This window comes from Trachypithecus francoisi, unplaced genomic scaffold (assembly GCF_009764315.1).
Source record: "Trachypithecus francoisi isolate TF-2019V2 unplaced genomic scaffold, Tfra_2.0 Contig01451, whole genome shotgun sequence".
In the NCBI taxonomy this organism is placed as follows: domain Eukaryota; kingdom Metazoa; phylum Chordata; class Mammalia; order Primates; family Cercopithecidae; genus Trachypithecus; species Trachypithecus francoisi.
The window spans coordinates 3,562,209-3,577,682 of record NW_022681432.1 but is presented as its reverse complement, the minus strand read 5'-3'; the positions used below and the strand labels follow the sequence as shown (position 1 = coordinate 3,577,682).

The following is a 15,474-nucleotide window of genomic DNA, read 5'->3' as shown; positions in this document are numbered from 1 at the left end:
GCAAATCCTTTTTTTTTTTTTTTTTAACTTCTGTCAGCAAGTCATTTCAGTTTTGAAATCCTTTGCTGTGTTATTTTGGGTCTGTCCTCACACTAGTACCATTTCGGTGGTGGTTTCAATGTCAATTCTATTTCCAAAGCCTTTGCTAACTATTTTGAATCTGTCCCACTCATGAGCAACTCAAGGATGAGCTTAAGCTTTCTACAGGTTGATGCCCAGTGTTAAAGGATCCCCTTCCTCAACTCTTTCCTCTCCATGATTCTCCACTCATTGTACAGCCTGCAAGGGTCACTTTTCCTGGTCCTCTAGCCAGAAATATAGGGTTTCCGTTAGAGTTTATTTTAGTTGTTCTATTGTCACTGCAGCATAGCTCTGCAACTGGAGCCACCATTGACAGAAAAGTGGAAGTGAGAGACAGAGACTGAAACTGACTCAGGATTTACTCTTACACTGTTGGGATTGCCGGCTGTTATTGCAGTTTTAGCCTGCAATGTACCACTCCATAGTTCCATGAGATGGATCCAGCCTTGGGTCAAAGTCTTAAGAGAAATGGAGGAAGACTGGGAAACTCACCCATATATGGTCACTTCAAATTCTGACTGCCATCCTCAATCTGCCTGCTTTTGTTTACTTTTAGGAGTTCTGAGGGAGTTTCTTTTAAAATTTTGTCCAGTGATTGTAGCTGTAATAATCAGGAGAGAAGGTTATAGTGGGCTTACTTCATCTTGGTCAGAATTGGAAGTCTAGCACTGCATTTTTAAAATTTACATCAAACTAAACTTTAAGGAACTTTAAGTCAAATTAAAGCTATATTTTAAAATTAAAGCTGTATTTATTGCTGAAGAGCAATACTTTTGGGTTGATATTACTGGTTTAAAATCTAAAACACACATACACACACACATATACACACACACACAACCAGTTTTCCTCAGAAGCTTTTATATATGAAAATACAAATAACTACATTTTTGAATAAATTAAATATTAGAAATGTTTTGAAGTAAATAAAAGACAATAGCAATAATATATTTCTAGGCATTTTTTCTTGGCATTTAAATTTTCTTGGCCATAAAAATAAATTCTTAATCTTTAATTGTATAGTCCCTAGTTGTTCTGCATAATTTGGTATGAAGACATATGAAGATTCCCCAGTTGCCACTATACTTTCACTTCTAAGATATTTTGGGAAATCAGTCATTCTGGAAAGCTAAAGTGTATACCCTTTTGAGCAATAAAACTTTACTTTTCATAAGTTTTCATCTTAGATGAAAATATTTCTGAACTACCATATTCACTCTCTTCAGTTTTTAAACAGAGAGTAGAGAAATAAAGTCGTTTTATTATAAGACTGGATCATCATTATAAACATAATTTAATGAATTGTGTTCTAATAATTGTGATACGGTGTCTGTCTCTTCATTAAAATACATTAAACTCCTGCATATCCTTTTTATAGTTTCTCTTTTACTCTCCTTGTCTGTCATCGTTTGTCATGCTGTCCTTGGGCTTCTCTTTAGCAATTCCCTCTCACCCCTAATTTGCCGGGTTTTGTTGTTTTTCATTAGTTTGTTTTTTCTAGTCTGGTAGAAGACCAGAATTTTCTGGACAGGCCTAAGAGGTTCACTCATGACTCTATCATTTGGACCGTACCTTGTAGATTTTGTGACACTTATTTTCTTGAATTTGCTGGATGAGTGATATATATGAAGGATTACTACTGTGCCCTTTTACTCTAGTGATAATCTATAGTAGTTAAAATGGCTATTTTATTTCACATATTATGAACTGAGCAGTAGTGGAATAGAAAGTTGGATTAAAATCAAGCCCCCTGACCATGTGGATATATGGTTGCTGTGAAGTACAATTTATGGCACTAATTATTTAGTAAACAAAACAACTGCCATATTTTGCTTAATACTTAGTAAATAAGGCAAATAAAAACATTAGATGAGATATTAATTATTCTTAACAACACAGAGCAAGTGGGACTTCCGTTAGAAGAAGGAAAGAGTTGTTGTAGAGATTGGGGACTCTTGGATCAAACAAACTTTGGTATTCCACTCCCAGGTCAATATGTCAATTTTTGTGTACCCATGATAGACAAAGGGAAACCAGTGGGCCAAGTTCACCTCTGCTGATGTTACAGAGAAAGAGTTTTATCCTCAACTGTCTATACAATGCACGATAATCTGCTTTGCTCTGCCTTAACCAATCAGGCAGACCTAAGAGTATGGCAGAGGGAGAGAGTTCCTTCTCTTTGCCTCACATACTGTAAGCTTCTGTATTACAGGAAGCAAACTTTCATCTTTTTTATTAACCAGCTTCCAAAACATGCCTTTGACATAGTAAGTGTTCAAATGAGTTGCAAAGTATTATCTCCACTTCTATTTCCTAAAAAACTTTTGTGTAGATTTGATATTACTTCTTTCTTAAATGCTTTGTAGCATTAATGAGTAAAGCAACTTGGGTCTGAAGATTTCTTTAAAGGAAGATTTTAATTAAAAATTCAATTTCTCTTATTAAATATAAAATATTAAGTTACTGTTTTTCTTTCACAATTAATTTTAGTAATTTCCAACTTTTAAGAAATTGATCAATTTCCTTTAAGTTATGGAATGTATAGTCATATAGGTTAACTTTGTGAGTATACTGTTTAAAGTCTGTACAGTCTATCGTGATACATTCTCCCTCATTATGATATTGGCAATTTGTGTCCTCTCGCCTTTTTTCTTTTTCTCTAAGATGTAACATTTGGTTTCATTGCCTTTGTTCATTGCTTTTCTGTTTTCTATATCAATTATTTATGCTCTTAGCATTATCATTTCTTCTTTATCCTTGTTTTGAGCTTAATTTGCTCTTCTACTAGTATTTTGTTAAAGTAACCCTCAAGTAATAGATTTCAAGTTTTCTATGTATCCACTAAATTATCCTTTTATTTCTCCTCTACTGGCCTTTGTGCTATTATTGCTACATATTTTGCTTTTACAAATGCTACTAAATCCCAAATAAGTTGTTATTGTAAAAATTAGACAGTTATTGCTTAAAATGTTTTTTTTAATTAAAAGATCTTTCATTTATCCCCACGTATTTACTATTTCCAGTACTCTCCTTTCCATTATGCACGTTAAAATTTCAATTTGGTATTATTTTTCTTCTGTGTGATGATTTCCTTTAACAGTTTTGATAGTGTATATCTGCTAGTGATGTATTTTATACTTTGGTATGAGTGGATGAACTTTTATATTGCTTTTTTAGTATATAAAATTCTAAGTTAACTCATTTTTTTCTTTCAGCACATTAAGAATATTGCCCCATTGTTTTTTGTGTTGCATTGTTTCCATGAGATATATCCTACCATTGTCATATTTGTTCTCCTATACTTAAAGGGCAGTTATTTTCTCTGGCTGCATTTAAGATTTTCTCTTTTCTATGAATTTCAATTATTAGATTATGAAATACCTTGGTGCCATTTTCTTCATCGTTCTTATTCATGGGATTTGTTGAGCTTCTTGGGTATGTAGGTTCATAGATTTCATCAAATTTGTAAAATTTTCAACTGTTCGTTTTTAGATAATTTTCTTCTACTTCCCACCTTCTGTGACTCACAAAATATGGACGGTAGGTTGAATGACTTTGGCTCACAATTCACTGTTGCTCCATTCATTTATTTCTCCTATTTTTCTCTCTACTTTTCATTTTGAATACTTTTTATTTGTGTGTATTAAGGTTCACTATTTTTTTTTCTTCTGCAGTAGCTAATCTGCTGTTAAAATTATCCAGTGCATTTGACATTTCATATACTATATTTTGTCTCTAGAATTTCAATCAATGTGGATCTTTTTAAAAACTCTATTTGTTCTCATCTTGGTTGTGCTTTCTTCTACCTAATTGAACATATGGAATGCAGAAATAATAGCTGTTTTTTTTTTAAACATTCTTCTCTACTAATTTGCACCCTTTTTTCATTCTGTTTTTCTTAGTGCTTTCTCACTGGAATATGGGTTGTATATTTTCCGATTTCTTTGCATGCTTGGGGATTTTTCCTTTAACATCAGATATTATGAATCTTGTCGTTGGGTACTGTCTGTTTTTGTAGTATTTGAATATGTTTGCCTTTGTTTGGGGATATATTTAAGTTACTAGGAATTGGTTTGGTTCTTTTGAGGTTTGCTCTTGTCAGGCAAATCTAGAATTACCTTTTTTCTAGATCTAATTTGCTCCATTACTCAGGCAATACCCTTGTGAGGACCTTCTTAAATGCCTCTTGAAATATGATGTTTTCCAATCTAGCTAGTGGGAACATAACTATTCTTGGTCCTGCGTGAGTTCTGAGGATTGATTTGCCTGTTCCTTTATTGTGGTTCTTTCTCTGTCCTCATCAGTTTCATCACACACTTGAACTGATCGTTATTCAGAAATTTGAAGGGTCCCTCTACAGAAGCTCTCTCCATATGCAGTTTTCTCCTTCACTGTGCAATGTTCTCTCCAGTACACTGTTCCTCAATTGTAGGCACCTTTGTACTTTCTGAACTCTGAACTATGTCTTCTCAACTCAGAGAGACCTCTAGCCTTTCGGGGCTCCTTTCACCTGAGCTATTGTCTGGAAACTTTCCCAAGGCAGTAAGTTGGGACATTCATAAGGCTCATCTTGTCTCCTTTCTCTCGAGAATCATGGTCCTGTGCTGCCTTTTGTCAAAGGTCTAAAATTCATTATTTTCTATTTTTTTCTGTTTTTTGTTTGTTTGTTTGTGTTTAAATAGTTAAGATAAAAGAGGAAATCCTGTTACTGTTACTTCATCATTGCTATAAGCAGAAATTCAGGTGACCTTTTGGAGTGGTGGAGTGGGAAGGCTTTAGGAGTCTGGATACCTCCATCCTATTAAGCTCTTAAGCTTCATAACTTGCCAGTCTTTTGACTTTAGCAGAGATAATTGACCTCTGGAACCTCAGTTCCTTCATCTGGAAAATGGGACTATAAAACTTGTCCTATTCTTCTTCAAATGATGTGTCATCTTCTTTAAAATACTTAATAAATTGCAATGTGCCACGTCAAGTCTATTTTTGTTAATAGTTAACATATCATCAACTGGCCATCAGTACTGGGAATAACTCTTTTAACGTACATCAATCCACTCCTACACAACTTATATATGAACCTCAAACGAAGGATATGTACATTATATTATGATGGCAAAAGGAAGACTGATTCTGTGACCCCTGTCTATGAAATAGGAGTTTAATCTTTCAAAACGTTTAAGAATGTGAAAGTTAAGCACAACAAATAGCATGGTGTCCACATATGCATGGAAGCCACTCCAGAATTTTTTAGTGTAAATTTAATATTACAAAAAGCTTTTTTTTTTTTCTTTTTTCTGAGATGGAGCTTCACTCTTGTTGCCCAGGCTGAAGTGCAATGGCACGATCTCAGTTCACTGCAGCCTCCACGTCCTGGGTTCAAGCAATTCTCCTGCCTTAGCCTCCAAGTAGCTAAGATTACGGGCACTGGCCACCACGACTGGCTAATTTTTGTATTTTAGTAGAGATGGGGTTTCAGCTCTCTATTTACTTTATTTTATAATCATCTTGCCAAAGTTTTTAGATATTGCAAAAAATAAATTCCAACATTTTCAAAACACAAAGTCTAGTGACAGACATCTGTTTATTCTAATACTATGAAAGTATATTGTCTGTTTATTAAGCTATAATTTACTGAAATGTATTGTACACATCTCTTATCTTTCTTTTTAGAGATAAAATTGACCTATATTGCTTAGGTGAAAATAGAAACAAAAGGAATTTTAATAAAAACTTATCATACGACTTCCTCAGGGCACAAAGAAATTATTCACTGACCTCACTTTAAGACACACCTAAAATTATGCAATTAATATTTGGTTTTGTCAGCTACATAAAACATATTCATAGTGACATGAACACAAATTGCAAGAAAATTTTATGTACACATACTCCACATAAATATATGAAAGTACAAAGGGACATATATGTCTATAGCTACATCCCTAATGACTAAATTCTAAAGAGAGCTTCTACCAAACAAATGCATTAGCAAGTAAATATACTGGATTTCAGAATGTTTAATCAATGATAAAAATGTATTAGCCTTTAATAACACTTGCTTTATTCACATGGTAATGTGTTCAAATAATATACACCTAAAACTATAAATACCTAATCATACCTTCAGATATCAGAAATAATAAATACCTAGTATTTGATAGCACAATGGGGTGACTATAGTCAAAATAATTTAATGATATATTTTAAAATAACTAAAAGAATATAACTGAATTGTTTGTTACACAAAGAATAAACGCTTAAGGGAATAGATAGGCCATTTTCCATGATGTGATTATTATGCACTGCATGCTTGCATCAAAATATCTCATGTACCCCATAAATGTGTACACCTACTATGTACCCACAAAAGTTAAAAATAAAAAAATTAAAAATACTAAAAAAAAAAGTAAAAAGATCAGTTTCAAATAGATAAACAAGCTGAATGACCGAAACAGAAATAGGGACTCAACTGAATGACTGATTTCCTTTAGCTCTGTTTTTATGCAATCCCACATGCATCCATCCATACAGAATATATGACAGTGATATATAGCACTAATGACCAGTGATATATAGTGTCTCCTAATGAGCTAAGTAATACCTGCATTCATTCATATTCATCGAGTAAATTTTGTTTCAATAAATTGTTTTTCTTTGTACATTTCTAGCCCTAAAAAAAATGTGCAAGTAAATCACTTCTACCTTTCACTAGAGAGTGTTTGTACTGCCACAACCATTGACGACTAACATTTCACAATCTTGCAAATCACAGTCTGTTAATACCTTTAAAATGTAGGTTGTATTTTAACTTACTAATGAGGGAAGTACACAAATAATAGACTATTAGTTATCTTATAACTCTCATTCCTGATTTTGCATCAACTGCAGAAATTTAGGGGAAAAGATTTAGGCACACATTAGAGTTTAGGGGGATATCCCTCAAAGTACACCATCAAGTGGTAAGTAAGTAACATTATATAAACACACACATATATAGTGTAGAAACAATATACAAACACACATGTATTTAGATAATGAAAATGTGAAAGTATAAATTTATCCCCACCAAGAAAAGAAAACTCTTGTACCATTTTGGTGGGGATTTAAATTAGTATAGTAATTATAAAAACAGTATGGAGGTCCCTAAAAAATTAAAAATAGAATTCCTACCATATATGATCCAGCTATCCCACTTCTCAATATATAGCCAAAGGAAATAAAATCAGTGTCTTGAAGACATATCTGCACTCCCATATTCACTCACTGCAGTCTTACTCACAATAGCCAAGATATGGAGTCAACCTAAGTGTCTATCAACAGATGAATGGATTAAGAAAATGTGGCATATATAAAAAATGGAATACCATTCAGCTTTGACAAAGAAAAAATAATGTTGTCATTTGCAACTACATGGGTGAACCTTGAGGACTTTATGTTAAGTGAAATAAGCCAGGCACAGAAAGACAAATACTGCATAATCTCACATATGTGGAATCTAAAAAAAGTCAAATTCATAGAAGCAGAGAGTAGAAAGGTAGTTATCAAGGCTGGGGAACAGTGGGGGATTGGGTAGATGTTGATCAAGGAATACAAAATTTTAGTTAGACAGGAAGAATAAGTTCAAGAGATCTATTGTACAACATGGTGACTACAGTTAATAACCATGTATTGGATACTTGAAAATTGCTAAGAGAGTGGATTTTACATGTTTTCACCACAAAGTAAGTATGTGAGGTAACTGATATGTTATTAGCTTGATTTAGCTATTCCACAATGTGTACATATATCCAATTATCATGTTACACACTATAAACATATACATTTTTGTCAATCAAATAATGAAGGATTATCCCCACAAATACTTTAAAGAGTAACAAAATGCATAGTGTAATCATGCTCAAGACTTCTTGGCAAAAAAATAAAGAAATTGCATAATGACTTAAAAGTGTCATAGAGTAGAACCCCAAATCTGATAGCCACAAGTAAAACTCCTCCTTTATTCTTCAAATGAAAAAAAATAAAACAAAAACAAGAGATACTTAAGGCAGAATATCTCAAACAGAGACCCAAAGATAGATTTTGTCAGTGTAGGAAAAATTTTGCTTTTGTTTTTGTGGTAGCCTCTAAAAGTTGGAAAAGCCAAGGAAACAAAACCTTCTCTAGAGGTGCTAAAAGGAAAGTACTGCTGACACATTTATTTTAACCCAATGAGACCCATTCAGACTTGTGCCTTCCGGAACCATAAGATAATAAATTTGGGTTGTTCTAGGGCAATAATTTTGTCGTGATATGTTATGGAAGCAAAGAGACAACATACCATTCCCTTGAGGATGTTGGTGACAGTGAACCCAATACAACTGTATTCTTCTGTAACACTCCGTTGAAAAGTCAAGTAAATAGGATAAACATCATTTCAATGGTAAAGTCGTTGCTATCACCAATGTAAGTGGATATACTCAGAGGCTTATCGATTTTACCTATGACATTTGTATAGTTTTTTTCTCTTAATGATGCAATGTATACTTCAGAATGGAACAAAGCTGATCTGTATTCATCATACAATATATAATGGAGAATGCTTAGATTGCATATTTCTTTAGAAATGTGAAAACAGACTAAAGAAAATTCAGGTTTTTGTTTCTATGATCACCAGCTCTTAAAAGTCTCTTTTGTACAGGACGTCAGATTTCACTTTACTTCAGTGCTTCTCAGACATTAATACACATATTAGTAACTGGTGGGGGGGGTCTTGTTAAAATGCAGATTCCGATTCTGCATATCTAGCTTGGGGCCAGAGATTTTGCAGTGTCTAAGCTTCTCTCAGGTGATGTTCATGCTATCACTCTATGGAACACACTTTGAATAGCAAGGGAGGGATTCACAAATCCCTGCCTGAGGCTCCATATCACAAACAATACTGAATTCAAACAGTTTCTCTCTACATTCAGTATTACTAGGTGGGAAAAGAAAAATAATCTCAAACTAACTTCCAACATCTTTTAACCATTTATTAGTGATGAAAGTGAGCCTAATTAAAATGTCTGACTCATTACTTTAATAACTAACATATATATTCAAAAATAAATTCATGTGGCTATACTTTTGTCTTAGAATAATGAGGAGGAGTCAAGACTGAGCATTCTAATACCTAAGGTAATACTTCCCACTAATACAGAATATATTTCTTCTTCCACATTTTACAATGCCTGGATCTCTTCCAGTTGTTGCTTTGTTGAGGGGTGATATGGTTTGACTCTGTGTCCCCACCCAAGTCTGATCTAGAATTGTAATCCTCATATGTGGAGGGAGTAACCTGGTGGAAGATGACTGGATCGTGGGAGCGATTTCCCCCATTATGTTCTCATGCTCATGAGTGAGATGGTGTAAAAGTGTTTCGCAGTTTCCACCTCACTCTTTCTCTCTCCTGCTGCCATGTAAGACGTGCCTTGCATTTCTTTCAACTTCCACCATGATTGTAAGTTTCCTGAGGCCTTCCCAGCCATTTGGAACTGTGAGTCAATTAAATGTCTTTTCTTTATAAATTACCCATTCTGGAGAAGTTCTTTATAGCAGTGTAGAAACAGATTAATACAAGGGGATTTCAACACAACAAATTTTCGGTCTATGAAAGGGCAAAGCTATTTTGAAAATGTGTCTCAGATGATTACTTTCTTAAATAACACAGCTATTCCATCCATAAAACATACAATAGGTATACTAATCTAACCAAATAAGAAAATATTGAATCACTAAATTAGCGTATTAGAAAAGTTATATAATAATACAATCTACTTTTTTAATAAAATCCACTCATGAAGTGCTTTCAACATTGGTTGGTTTGACAGTAACAAAGAATATGGGTCTATGTGCCTTCTGCCAGTGAAGCCATTGGAAGTCAGCACAATGAACCCTTTCCCCTAAACTTCAGACTTCATTTATTTAAAGAATGTCATCTCCACTGAGAAAAAAAAAGGGAAATATTACTCAGAAGGAGTATATTATTATACTAGAGGCTCAGAAGGAGAAAAGAAACTAGGAGCTTAGAAGGAGAAAAGAAACTAGGAGGAAAATATACATGTCGTATGTGTGTGTGTGTGTGTGTGTGTGAATTTATGTATACACATGTGTGTATGTGTGTGTGTGTATATATATATGAATACATAAATTTTTTGAAAACAATGAAGACAGGCCTCACTCTAGCTCCTTAACCTATACCTAGTAGCTCAACAGGTGAGCATGCAGTGTCTAGAATAACACCTGCTCTCAAATCCGGCTTTGCCACTTAGTAGTATATGACTCTGAATGAGCACCATACACTAATACTTGCCTAATTACAAAAGTGCTTAGTGGGAATATATAAGCCACATGTTTGCATTACTGTTTTTAGAAGCTTGAAAGAAACTGTCCCTAACTCCAAGGGAAAAGGGGTTAAGGAGATAGTTTGCTAAATTTTGCCACCCTGACAAATAATAGGCTTAAAGATTCTAAGGATCAACCCAAACGCACATATGTCTGCTTGCGAAACAACAGGATAATTTTTTGTGAAACAAAAGGTAAGACAGATATTGTTCTAGATTTCTTTACAGATGGAAGATGTAAGGTGAAGCATTTAATTGACTGACAGTATAATTTCATGTATCCAGTTGCTTTATACCTAGATCTCTGGTTTAACCCAGGCAATTTTGCTATTAGTTGGCACAAGAATGACCCCATTTGGACAGACAGGTTTCAACTTATTTCCTTAAAATTTCATGCAGACTAGAAAGGTATTACGATATCAGTGACAGCTTCTGAATATGCCAGCATCTCGAGTTCCCTTCTTATGCATAATATATCTCTAGAATTATCAATATTTGCTTCTAAACTAGTGTACCTAGATATAGTGTACTCAATGCAAGTGTATTAAGAAACCACCAATTTCAGTTTTAGCTCACTGACTCCACAATAAAATAAAAATCAACAATTCAAATTTTATTTATTCTGTTGGAGATTGCACTATAAAAATGTAATTCCCTCTGGAAGTATGATACAATTTTAAAAGCAGAAGGCAATAAATGTTTTTAAAATGCATTTTATGCAAAGTTTCATGCGATATTTTTTCAATCAAGACTGAGAGAGTGTGTTTTAATAAAATATCTAAAACAAATGTAAGTATACACCATTTATTTGGGTAATCTTACAAATCTCTAACTTCGTAGAAGTAATATGGTGTTTATGAAATGCACGTGCACACACACACACACACACACACACATGTCTCAGATTCCAGAGATTTAGATCCTACCTAAAGCTCTGCCAAAAGTTCATTGTATTGACCTTAGTCAAGCACAACTTGGTGATTACAAGTCAAACCCATGATTGAGTCTTGACTGTGACATGCAATAGCTGTATGGACCTGGGCAAATCAACTTCTTTGAAATATGTTTTCTCATTTGTAAAATGGGAAATAATACTATACACTCTTTCATATCGATTTTGTGATGTTTAAATGCAATAAGATATATAAAGTTTTTAGCACAATGTCTGGCACTAAGTGCTTAATAAATATTAGTGTTTATTAATGCTAGTAAAGTACCTCACTTCTTTGGCCTTCAGATTCTTTACTTGTAAAATAAGGGGATTGGCTTATCATTATAAAATCTCCCCCAACTCAAACTCTACAACTTAAATGAGAAAACCCAATGTCATCCTCCCAGATAGAAATTGTAAAACAAGCTTTAAAAATATATGTCACACTCATTTTTTTTTCATATTTTATTTTGAGCTCTCTAAACTTAACAGCATATTTCTAAGCACCACATTCTATCCAGAGTTGCTTAAGTTTGATCAGTTTTCTCTATTGATCTATATGTAAATGTCTAGGAAAGTCTCAATTACTATGAAAGCTGGCTACAAGTTAAAACAGCTTTGAGGAGTTTCATATAATGTAGGTAATCAGAGAAACGGTCAAAGAATTTTCCCTTATAATAAATAACTTTCATGGTTCACTTGCAATTATCTACAATAATGATGTTCTAATTTACAGGTTACAACACCCTTCTGACTGCTTTTAATCCATGTTTCTACATCAAAAAATTTTATGTCATATTGAGATGGTACCTCAAATTGAGGCAGGAGCCAAAGTGAAATATGTGAAAAACCTTTGTATTAAACCATAATCACACTGTCATTCAAGTAAAACTTGAGCTCTGCAAAACAGTGCAATTTGAAGCCTAAGGGATAGAAAGTGACAACCAATATATAATAGCAATTATAACAATCATCACAATGGTCATCTCTGATTCAACAGATGTACACATGAAAACTACCAGGAATAGTCAATATAAGATAGCAATTGTAGATAAAATGTAATAAAAAAAGAGGAATTTGTATATTTTTAAAGATACATGATACGATGTCACCAAAGAGAAGTATAGAACAATGGAATATCTCTTATTTAGTATTTTTCAAACTGAGAAAATTACAGACAGAACCGCTTCTGGAATAGTGTTCCCTCCCTTGATCTTGTTTATGAGGACATGATATATTTGAAGGCCACCCAGTAAATAGAAATCTCTGTAATTCCTTTCCTCTGACTTACATTCAGGTTTATTTAGTCATTGGAGGGTCTCTTGCCTGACCAACGATGAATAAGCTTTCACATGTGTACAGTTCTCTCTATAAAAATACTGCTTCATTTCCAAGGAAATTGTTTTCTGGGGAAAAAAGAACATAAACAGCTACAGCTATTTTGATTATTCAGTTAGGTGCTACGGACAGATAATAAAGAAATAGATGGCATGGTCCCAACCCTTAAGGAAGGGTTTAAAATCCGGTTGAGGATTCCAGTCTAACACACACACACACACACACCACCACCACCACCAACAACAACAACAACAACAAAAGAGACAATACAAAGCAACCCACAAGCAAGTGACAAAGACAAGAATTAATGTGGGAATTCCAGGAAAAGTGAGGTCAGTAACATTTGGGTTAGATTAATTTGGAAGGCACTTGTGGAGGGGTGCAATTTGAGTTGAGTTTCCAAAGCGAGTAAGATGTGAATTATGTAGAAGAGAGGGCATCCTAGGTGAAGGGAATAGTAATAGTATAAGGAGAAAAGTTATACAGGTAGATTGTTCTCCCTAACTGAACATTAAAGAAAGTTGAGCACTGAAGAATAAAGGAAAATAAGACTCCTGTATTACAGTGAGGTCAGATTATGAAGTTCTTTGAAATTTGAGTGGAATTAGGCTTGAAACAACAGAAAATAAGGAACCAAGAATATGTTGGTTAAAGAAAGTGATTTGTTGAAAGAAGTGTTCACAGACCACTAAGGATGTGGGGCACAGGTGAAGACTGCCTAGAAAGCTCCTCCAGTGACTAGATGAGTGGTGATGAGAATTTAGATTGTAAAGGAGGAATGGTGTGCGAAGTCTTTCAAAGGAAAATTTACCAGTACTTGATAATCCTTTAACTATGAGAAATAGAGAAAAATCCAGATTCCTCTGTAAAATTGTCAAGAGTCTATGATCAGACTGTGAAGGGCAATTAATAACAATACTGTACAATCTATTCATCAAGAATAGACAGGCAGGTTGTTCTTCACTGTTCCTCACAACTGCTGAGTAATAAAAGCCTTAATATAAGTAATGTAACAGCGTTCCCAATGAAGGAGTGAAGGAAAGGGTCTCTCAAAATAATGTTTGACTTCAGTAATTCTAGCAGAGACACAGAGGAAGAAGATGGACTTAGCACCAAACTTGAAATGGAGACTAAAGATTTATAAGAGATTGTCCCAAGAAGAGAAAAAGACCAGAAAGGAAAATTTCTTACTCTGGGCCTCCACAATGGACTTCATTCTGAGTCTTTCCAAAGAATTTAGGATTCAAAATCATTGTCACCCCAATCAGAGCTCCTTTAAGATTAAAATTTAGATTCATTTGAATAATTAGTGTTTATTTTTCCAAACAGTTTCTTATCTGATAACTTCTATTCCACAATTCTTCTAGAATTCATTCTGTTATTCAACATCTAATACCTGGAAATTTAGAATTTGCCTTCGCAAATTTATAAGGCTCATTTTGAAGCTGGATTTACTCAGTAGGCCAGTTTAAACTAAATGGTAGATCCCTCCCCATCAACTGGTGCTTGAAACATCACAAGGTCTGGAATGTTCCCTGGGTCTTTACTTTCCAAATTCAGCCCAGAAATGGCTCAGCCCCACCTCTTCCAGTGAAACCGAAACAGCGCCTGTGCAAACTCCACGCCTATTCTCCTCACAGTGACCCACCCCGCCCCCACCAAGGTGCTAATGCGCAGGCGCAGCGCTCTCAGTGCCTTTGAGTAGGGCTGTGAGAAATCTACTGTCCAGTGAAATCTAGAAGTGATAGAATTCAATCCTTCCTTTCTTCGGAGGCAGAGGCGCCACTTCCTTCTACTACCCGTCCAGAAGTGCGTCCCAAACGTCGCCCTCTCTCGGAGCAATTTCTTTCGCAATCCCCATTGTATCCCTATCCGCAGCTCGTTTCTAATCTCACTCAGCCGCCAGCCTTCGCTAGGAGGATAGGGGCACTTCGCTCCCTAGGATCCGCACCAGTTTTTTGGCTGCCTGTTTAGGCCACGGAACCTATGGACCCCCACCCCACCCCCAACCTCGCCCCAAACTAGGAAAAGCATTATCCCGGTGCTTTGCCCGCCCTCCTTCGCCCTTCACACCCACTCAGTGTTGAGTGCTTACCTCGGGTGTGGTGCGGTTACGAAAGCAATCAGTGGAACCCAGATCAGTCCACTGCTGGGGCAGGAGGATTCAGCGAGATTTTTCCTGGGTCTCCACTGCCGCTTCAGACAATGAAATCAGCGTGTCCGATCATCAATTCTCATCATGATCGTGACGTCACAAAAGACAGCGGCCAATAGGAGCCTGCGATCAGCTCAGGACAGTCCCTGGCCTCAGCCCAGAACCCAAGAGTTGGGAGGGGGGAAGAGAGATGGCTGCCTGCAACTGGGCTGCCTTTTCCTCGCACAAATCAGTTACATCCACGGCCAGGGCTCTCTATACCTTCCTGAATAGCTGTGAACACCGAGCATCCCTGTGACTATAGTAGTTACATGCCAGCCATTTGAGCAGGTGCTGCCTGGCCTTCCAACTTGAAATTGGGTTTTAACAAAATTGTTACATGCTGCCAAAACCAAATGATAGCATAAAGAAATACAGTCCTTTGTGGTCGGTGTTTGATTGACAGGTAAATACTCAAGTTTTACTAAAATCAATAAGATGTCCATCGAGACTTTAAAATTTTACAGTAAAAGCAAGTGTACTGTTATACGTGACTGGTTGGCTCTGATGACTGCGGAAAGAAACTATAGTTTTTATGCATCCAACCTCAATTCCCAGTCTGCCAGAAGCTA

The 15,474-nt window shown here is 35.3% G+C and overlaps 1 protein-coding gene across 2 annotated transcripts in view; it reads right to left on the bottom strand.

Moving 5' to 3' along the window:
* Positions 1-14,941, bottom strand: part of LOC117096270 (highly divergent homeobox) — a 34,135-nt gene extending 19,194 nt beyond the window's left edge. Inside the window, exon 1 of one of the 2 annotated variants that reach the window (XM_033233496.1) lies at positions 14,804-14,941. The gene's annotated coding sequence lies outside the window, so the exon portion shown is untranslated. The remainder of the gene's footprint in view (positions 1-14,803) is intronic. The other variant, XM_033233486.1, reaches the window with a different exon arrangement.
* Between the last annotated feature and the right edge of the window lie 533 nt (positions 14,942-15,474).